The sequence below is a fragment of the Coregonus clupeaformis genome, chromosome 40 (genome assembly GCF_020615455.1).
Source record: "Coregonus clupeaformis isolate EN_2021a chromosome 40, ASM2061545v1, whole genome shotgun sequence".
NCBI classification, from domain to species: Eukaryota; Metazoa; Chordata; class Actinopteri; order Salmoniformes; family Salmonidae; genus Coregonus; species Coregonus clupeaformis.
In genome coordinates this window covers 6858914-6867660 of record NC_059231.1, presented here as the reverse complement: position 1 = coordinate 6867660, position 8747 = coordinate 6858914, and positions in this window count along the sequence as shown.

Sequence of the window (8747 nt, the reverse complement as noted above, 5' to 3'; positions counted from 1 at the left end):
GTAATCATTTCAACTCCACTGTCGTTTTTTGGGGCTCTAAGCAATTGTGATGGTGAGCCAATAGCGAAGCATGAAAGTATCCAAATCGTTACAGAGAATCTAGAATTAATCAGAAGACAGTTTATCAGGACGAATAGTAAATAACAATTAATTGAGATTGCAGAGCTGGTTCATGTTGCCTTTTCAAACCATCGGTCCACAGTCTCCCACAGAAACAGATTGACTCTCTGCGGGTTTCCTTATAAATATTATACAGGAGTTCAAACCTTAACCAACTGAATCAGTTCAATTCTGAAAGGCAATTCATTCACATGAGCATCAGTTTTTGACTAATTCCATCACCTATTGTAGTCTCATCACCCTCCACTGTTTATTTTGGGTCATTGGCTTCTTCTCTCCCCAGATGAGATCTGATGCTGTGCCTGAATGTTCTGTAAACATGTTCCAATAGAACCACGCTAGGCTGTTTTTCCTCCTTCCTTGCATTCTCATTTGCCTAATGTGATGATCTCCCATTTGTGTTTTGTGGGCAGCTAATTTAATCTATTTTGATGTGTTTACATTTTTAGGGAGAGAGACGTGCAGTTAGCTTTATTGTGGGAGCTAGACGCTAATTGCTAAATAAGAGCCGGTTAACATCAGCCGTTAATTTATTTGGAAAGAGCAGATACAAAATAACAACAAAATATGCTAACGTGAAAAAGAAAACTGGGCTGGATCTAGAGTAAATAACACTAAACTCCAAACATATATTGAATAATGTGTCTGAACTGGAATAAGGCAAGGTGGAAGGGAAGCACTCCGTAGGAAAAGACAGGGGAAACTGGAGGAAGATTGCATGGTTCAGAGCGTTACACTAAATAATGTGAATGTGAAGACAATGGCGATTGATAAAGTTCAGCTCCATAGGAAATGACTGGAGGAACTTGTATTTTGCAGGTGTTTCTCAGCAGTTTGTCATTTGTTACAGTGTTTGTATCAGGAATTGCTCTTGACGGGCCACAGGGTTATGATTTTTTGTTCAAGCCCAGTGCTACCACACCTGATTCTACTACTTAGCTGTTCATCAAGACCTCAGCTATTCATCAAGACCTTGAATAGTAGAATCAGGTGTGGTAGAACTAGAATGAAGAAAAAAACCTGAATAACCCTGTAGCTCGTCAAGGGTAATTGTGGCCATCCCTGAATTGTATGTACAAAGTTTACTATATCTGATGAATGTTGGTTGCACATGTTATATTTTACTTAAAATGTATTGGTACATGTTGATTATTTGTGTCTTTTACAGGAGTTTGTCTCGATTGTCATATTGACTTAAATGGGATTCTGGTTTTTCACTTCCCTCTGGATAATCAGCTGTTAATATGAAATAAATGCTAATAACTACATTATTTTTGTTGCCATTTGTCATGATTGTGTACTTTTACTTTACTTTTATTCCTGTGTTATGCTATATTATAGTGTTATATAATCACCTTCCACATGAGCATCACAATGCCTACTCCACCCATGCTCTACCAAGGTTTTCCAGCACACAGCTTTGACCTACTACAGTAGCTATGTTTGTCTATTGTACTTCAAACAATGTGTAGGCAGGTTGCTTAGGATTCAAACCTTTTCAAACAGCCTAATTAATACTCTTCAGAGGGATAATGGACTTTACAGTGTCCTGCTATTAAAATAATATACATATATACAGTATATATATATATATATATATATATACAGTACCAGTCAAAAGTTTGGACACACCTACTCATTCCAGGGTTTCTCTTTATTTTTTTCTGTTTTCTACATTGTAGAATAATAGTGAAGACATCAAAACAATGAAATAACACATATGGAATCATGTAGACACCAAAAAAGTCTTAAACAAATCAAAATATATGTTATATTTGAGATTCTTCAGTGTAGCCACCCTTTGCCTTGATGACAGCTTTGCACACTCTTGGCATTCAACCAGCTTCACCTGGAATGCATGAGCACTTGTTGGCTGCTTTTCCTTAACTCTTGTGTGGATGGTGTTCACTGTGGGGATGGTGTTCTCGGGGTGATGAGAGGTGTTGGGTTTGCGCCAGACATAGCGTTTTCCTTGATGGCCAAAAAGCTCAATTTTAGTCTCATCTGACCAGAGTACCTTCTTCCATATGTTTGGGGAGTCTCTCACATGCCTTTTGGCAAACACCAAACATGTTTTCTATTTTTTTTCTTTAAGCAATGGCTTTTTTCTGGCCATTCTTCCGTAAAGCCCAGCTCTGTGGAGTGTACGGCTTAAAGTGGTAAAGCTTTGCAGCTCCTTCAGGGTTATCTTTGGTCTCTTTGTTGCCTCCCTGATTAATGCCATCCTTGCCTGGTCCGTGAGTTTTGGTGGGCGGCCCTCTCTTGGTAGGTTTGTTGTGGTGCCGTATTTTTTACATTTACATTTACGTCATTTAGCAGACACTCTTATCCAGAGCGACTTACACATTTTGCAAGGCACTGTAAAAAACAGAAATACCTTATTTACAGAAGTATTCACACCCTTTGCTATGAGACTCAAAATTAAGCTCAGGTGCATCCTGTTTCCATTGATCATACTTGAGATGTTTCTACAACTTGATTGGAGTCCACCTGTGGTAAATTCAATTGATTGGACATGATTTGGAAAGGTACACACCTGTCTATATAAGGTCCCACAGTTGACAGTGCATGTCAGAGAAAAAATCAAGCCATGAGGTCGAAGGAATTGTCCGTAGAGCGCCGAGACAGGATTGTGTCGAGGCAGAGATCTGGGGAAGGGTACAAAAACATTTCTGCAGCATTGAAGGTCCCCAAGAACACCGTGGCCTCCATCATTCTTACATGGAAGAAGTTTGGAACCACAAAGACTCTTCCTAGAGCTGCCCCCCCAGCCAAACAAGCAATCGGGGTAGAAGGGCATTGGTCAGGGAGGTGACCAGGAACCCGATGGTCACTCTGACAGAGCTCCAGAGTTCCTCTCAGGCTCCAGAGAACCTTCCAGAAGGACAACCATCTCTGCAGCACTCCACCAATCAGGCCTTTATGGTAGAGTGGCCAGACAGAAGCCACTCCTCAGTAAAAGGCACATGACAGCCTGCTTGGAGTTTGCCAAAAGGCACCTAAAGGACTCTCAGACCATGAGAAACAAGATTCTCTGGTCTGATGAAACCAAGATTGAACTCTTTGGCCTGAATGCCAAGCGTCACGTCTGGAGGAAACCTGGCTCCATCCCTTCGGTGAAGCATTGTGGTGGCAGCATCATGCTTTGGGGATGTTTTTCAGCGGCGGGGACTAGGAGACTAGTCAGGATCGAGGGAAAGATGAACGGAGCAAAGTACAGAGAGACCCTTGATGAAAACCAGCTCCAGAGCGCTCAGGACCTCAGACTGGGGCGAAGGTTCACCTTCCAGCAGGACAATGACCCTAAGCACACAGTCAAGACAACGCAGGAGTGGCTTCAGGACAAGTCTCTGAATATCCTTGAGTGGCCAAGCCAGAGCCCGGACTTGAACCCAATCGTACATCTGGAGAGACCTGAAAGTAGCTGTCCAGCGACGCTCCCCATCCAACCTGACAGAGCTTGAGAGGATCTGCAGAGAAGAATGGGAGAAACTCCCCAAATAATGTCATACCCAAGAAGACTCAAGGCTGTAATCGCTTCCAAAGGTGTTTCAACAAAATACTGAGTAAATGGTCTGAATACTTCTGTAAATGAGATATTTCCGTTTTTTATTTTGTATACATTTGCAAACATTTCTTAAAAACTTGTTTTTGCTTTGTCATTATGGGGTATTGTGTGTAGATTGATAAGAATTCTTTTTTACAAAATGTGGAAAAAATCAAGGGGTCTGAATCCTTTCCGAATGCAGCGCATATATCATTAGGCTTTATGTATTTTTTAGATATAGGCCTATTCTAAATGTGTATTATTGTATCGACACCATCTTCATTACAAAAATAAATACAAATACACATAACTTTAAGCTACATATTCATTTGACAGAGGTAATGAACTGTGCATTGATCAGCACAGCAATTGATAAAACAGGACCATGTCATTATTACGCAGGTAAGCTAACGGTTATAGAAATCAGGAATGTATACAGGCTCTATAGACCTCTATATCTATATGAGTGACTGTGTCCAACACACCACTACCTGTTGTTACTGTATGTTGGGCAACTACTGACCAAAAAATATGTTATAAAATAAAAACAATTCTCAATGACATGTATTGCTAATATAAAGATTTAAGGAAATACAGGCAGGCACCACATTACTACAAGACAAAACAGCTCACTCAATCAAGCCTGATGGTCTTGTAAGTATGAAAGCAAAGCTTGCTTTCATATAATAAAAAAAGCTTGAAAAGGTATTGGAATGGGATAATGTCTTAGCATGGTGTGTGAAGAATCCAATACTTGACCTTGTATGAAGTACAAATCATATTATTGTGGGAGCACCTCTTTTACATTATTTTAATGTAGTAGGTCAAAGCTGTGTGCTGGAAAACCTTGGTAGAGCATGGGTGAAGTAGGCATTGTGGTGCTCATTAATTTCCTTTATTTTTCGGCTTCAGACCAATGCCTACTTCTCACTTAAAACATCGTTTTTAATAAGGAATAGGGTACTAATTGGGACAGAGAAGATATAGATACGTGTGGCCAGTTGAGAGAGGCGAGGGGGACATGTGTGGTGTTATGAGTGGTTTTCAGTCTGACCTGGTCTGCGTCTGTCACTTGACCCCCACGTGCCCCTTCTCTCTTCTCGCTCCCAGCAGGCCGTCATCACATCGGGGCCTGTCTGAGGGTTGCTGCCTGGAAGAAAGCATCCCTCTCTCTCTCTCTCTCTCTCTCTCTCTCTCTCTCTCTCTCTCTCTCTCTCTCTCTCTCTCTCTCTCTCTGGATGGAAGAAAGCAATAGCTCAGCTCATTCATGCATTTCATAATTTCACTTGCCTTCTCCTCTCTCATCCATTTCTTTTCAGGAAAAAGGGGCTTCCCACTACTGATCCCAGGGGCATCCATTCCGGCTCCAATGCTAATTCCATGTCGACATTGTTGTTGAGGAGAAGTAGCTTTTATTGGCGGTGCCACAACACGCTCTCTGCAACTCTGTGGTACTTTTTTGTGGTTTTTCTTCTTCTTCTTCTTTGATTTACCGCTTCCTCCGTGGCATGAATACATTCATAAATGAGTACGTAATGAACAAAGCCCCCCTGTACACCTCCTATACACCCCAAAATATGAAATAAAGGTCTCCAGAAAACCTCTTCATAATACACCCCATCCCACCCCCTCCTCCATCCCCCCTCCTCCACCCACGATCCAGCCACCACCCTCCTCCATCCAACATCCACCCCCTCCATCTCATCCCTCCTCCCTCCCCCCTCCTCCATCGCGGTGCATCCCACCCCCTCTTCCATCCCACCCCCTCCTCCATCCACCCCCTCCTCCATCCCACCCCCTCCTCCATCCCACTCTCTCCTCCACCCCCTCCTCCATTCCACCCTTCCTCCATCCACCATCCACACCCTCCTCCATCCCACCCCTCCTCCATCCCATCCCCCTCTTCCATCCACCCCCCTCCTCCATCCCATCCGCCTCCACCATCCCACCCCTCCTCCATCCCACCCCTCCTCCACCCCCTCATCCATTCCACCCCTCCACCATCCACCACCCTCCTCCATCCCACCCCCTCCTCCATCCATCCCTCCTCCATCCACCCCTCCTCCATCCACCCCCTTCCTCCACCCCCCATCCACCCTCCTTCTCCATTCCACCCCTCCTCTATCCACCATCCACCATCCACCCCCCTCCTCCATCCCAACCCCCTCTCCATCCCATCCCCTCCTCCATCCCACCCTCTCTTCCATCTACCCCGTCCTACATCCCATTCCTCTTCCATCCCACCCCCTCCTCCATCCCACTCCTCTTCCATCCCACCCCCTCTTCCATCCCACCCCCTCTTCCATCCCACCCCTCCTCCATCCCACCCTCCTCCATCCCACCCCCTCTTCCATCCCACCCCCTCCTCCATCCCACCCCTCCTCCATCCCACCCCTTCCTCCATCTACCCCCGTCCTACATCCCACTCATCCTCCATCCCACCCCCTGGTGTTTTCTGCTGTTCTTGTTGACAGGCAGGGGAGCGAGGTTTGTGTCATTAGCATTGACATTAGCAGATGCCACTGCAAGCCTCAAAACTACAAAGACTTGGGGGTTCAAAGCCGCTGTGCCTGGATAAACAGATCCCCTGGGAAAACAGGGAAAGTGGAGAAGAGGAGAAGAGGAGAAGAGGGGAGGAGGGGAGGAGTAGGAGAGAGAAAAAACACTGTTAGTTAGCTACTGGGAATGGTTGCCTTGCCTTGTGTTCTGATCATACAGTACATTCACAGTACACTCCACTATCTTCCACTCCTCTGCACAGCACACCCACCCCAATCTCTCTCCAGCACTGTGTTTATTCATTTAGATAAAACCCCCACTGTTGTCTATTCCTTCAGGAGGTTTGGGCTATAGAATTATATTAAGATTTCACAAGTCCTCTCTTATTCAATCTGTGCAAAATCCATTCAAGTGAACAGTAGGACTAAGGGAGATCAGACGTGAGTAGTTATGGTTTAGTGGCGCGAACGCATTTGTGTGTTCAAAGTGTGTGATACGTTTGTCTCTGTTATTGCACAAAGTCCCCATGCGCTGATTTTCATTTATACTGGCTCAGTATGTGCCACTTAACTGTGCTACTTGTTATTTTATACTTTCTAGCACTAATTTGGCAGATAGCTGCTATTTGAAATATGGTTTTACTTGCAATCGTGATCGTTTTACATACTTTATTTGAATGCACTGATGGTAAGTCACTCTGGACAAAAGGATCTGCTAAAATGACTAAAGTGTGAAATGTAATGACGAGCTTGCCGAAGGACAGACATGGATCTTACGAGACCACAGTAGTAGTTTGCTCTCCTCTCGAATTACACACAGAAATCCATAAATCTGATATCATCCTTTTGTTATTTCTCTTCTAGTAGTGATTGTCCTTGAATGCCTTTTGAATTTTTGGGGCTTATACAGAGTTAATGATATTCAAGAGTATTCCCTGGTTTGGATAATGACATGTGAACTTGCACTTATCCAATGACACAGTGCTCCTATGATCTCAAAGTCTATTTGTACTGCAGAGCCCGATAAATGGGCTTCTGGAAGATAAATTACAGTTAAATCAGTTCTAATCCTACACTCACTACAAAATTCCTTGATGGCAAGCCGAGGCTGAAGCTGGGGCAGAGAGAGGCAGAGGCTGGGGCAGAGGCAGAGGCCGGGGCTGGGACAGAGGCAGAGACTGGGGCAGAGGCAGAGGCAGAGAATGCGGCAGAGCCTGGGGCAGAGGCTGGGGCAGAGGCTGGGGCAGAGGCTGGGGCAGATCAGAGTCTGGGGCAGGGGCAGAGGCTGAGGCTGAGGCCAGGGCCAGTTCTAGCCTTTTAGGGGGCCCTAAGCAAAATATAGTTGGGAGGCCCTCCAACCTTGTGGGCAAAACATTTTAGTGGTCCTCCTCTTGATGGCAGAGAGAACAAATGATAGTTTTAGAGTATATTTATATATATATCTACATTATATATATTATATTATATTTCCTGCAATTCTGCACATTTTGCCAAGAGGCATAGAGAAAATGTTACAGTTTTACAGCTAATTCCCTGCAATTCTACATATTTTGCCATAGGTCGGAGATACATTTTTGTAGTTATGAAGCTAATTCTACACATTTTGTCATGACTTATGCCATTTTAATATGACGTCTGATTGAGAGTGACTAACAAAATCAATGGGGGCCCCCTGGAGGTCAGGGCCCCTGGGCATGTGCCCTGCGTGCCAGGTTGGTAATTAGACCATAATTACTACAAGTTTAGATAGCTGACTGGACTAACTTAGCAATCAAAAAATAATAATGCTGACATGGCATTGGTAGTTTCGTCAACAATAACTATGATTAAAAATACTTGTCAGCGACCAATTATTCCTGACTAAAACTATGATGGTAATGAGACGAGATGCCCTGGAAAAAAACTATAACAATTACAAATTACTTTTCATTTTAGATGATGAAAATGGGATGAGACAAGAATTCCACATGAGACTAATGGACATTTAATTTGACATGAAGCCCCTTTTCATCTGTTTTGTCCAATCATAAGCATGCATGCAGAATATTTCATGCAATCCTCTCATTGCCAGAAGTGACAACTTTCACTTGCGCGGTCTGACTGAGCGATTCTGCCCGGCTCTCCCACACAGCTCCCAGGCGGTCACTTCAGTCACTCGTTAATCTTTTGAACTGATGCAAAGTTAGGTGTCTTGACTTGTAACTAACGTCAACTAGAAACAATGTTAACTCTCTCTCTTATGTTCATGTAGGCTATTTTTGCTTTGATCACATCAGAAGTTATATTTTCCCATGTGCTCTGTTATTCATTCATCTGTGTTGCCACTCTCTTGCGCCGTGGTCCGCTAATGTGAGTTGTATTGGATTTTTTTGGTGCTATTTGTTGAATACTAGGAGTACAGTAATACTTCTGTCATTACATTTTTAGTCATTTAGCAGACGCTCTTATCCAGAGCGTCTGCTATTATTTTTTAAATTTTATTTTTCATACTGCCCCCCCCCGTGGGAAACGAACCCACAACCCTGGCGTTGCAAATGCCATGCTCTATCAACTGAGGCCATTCCCTCCCCTATCCTGGAGGA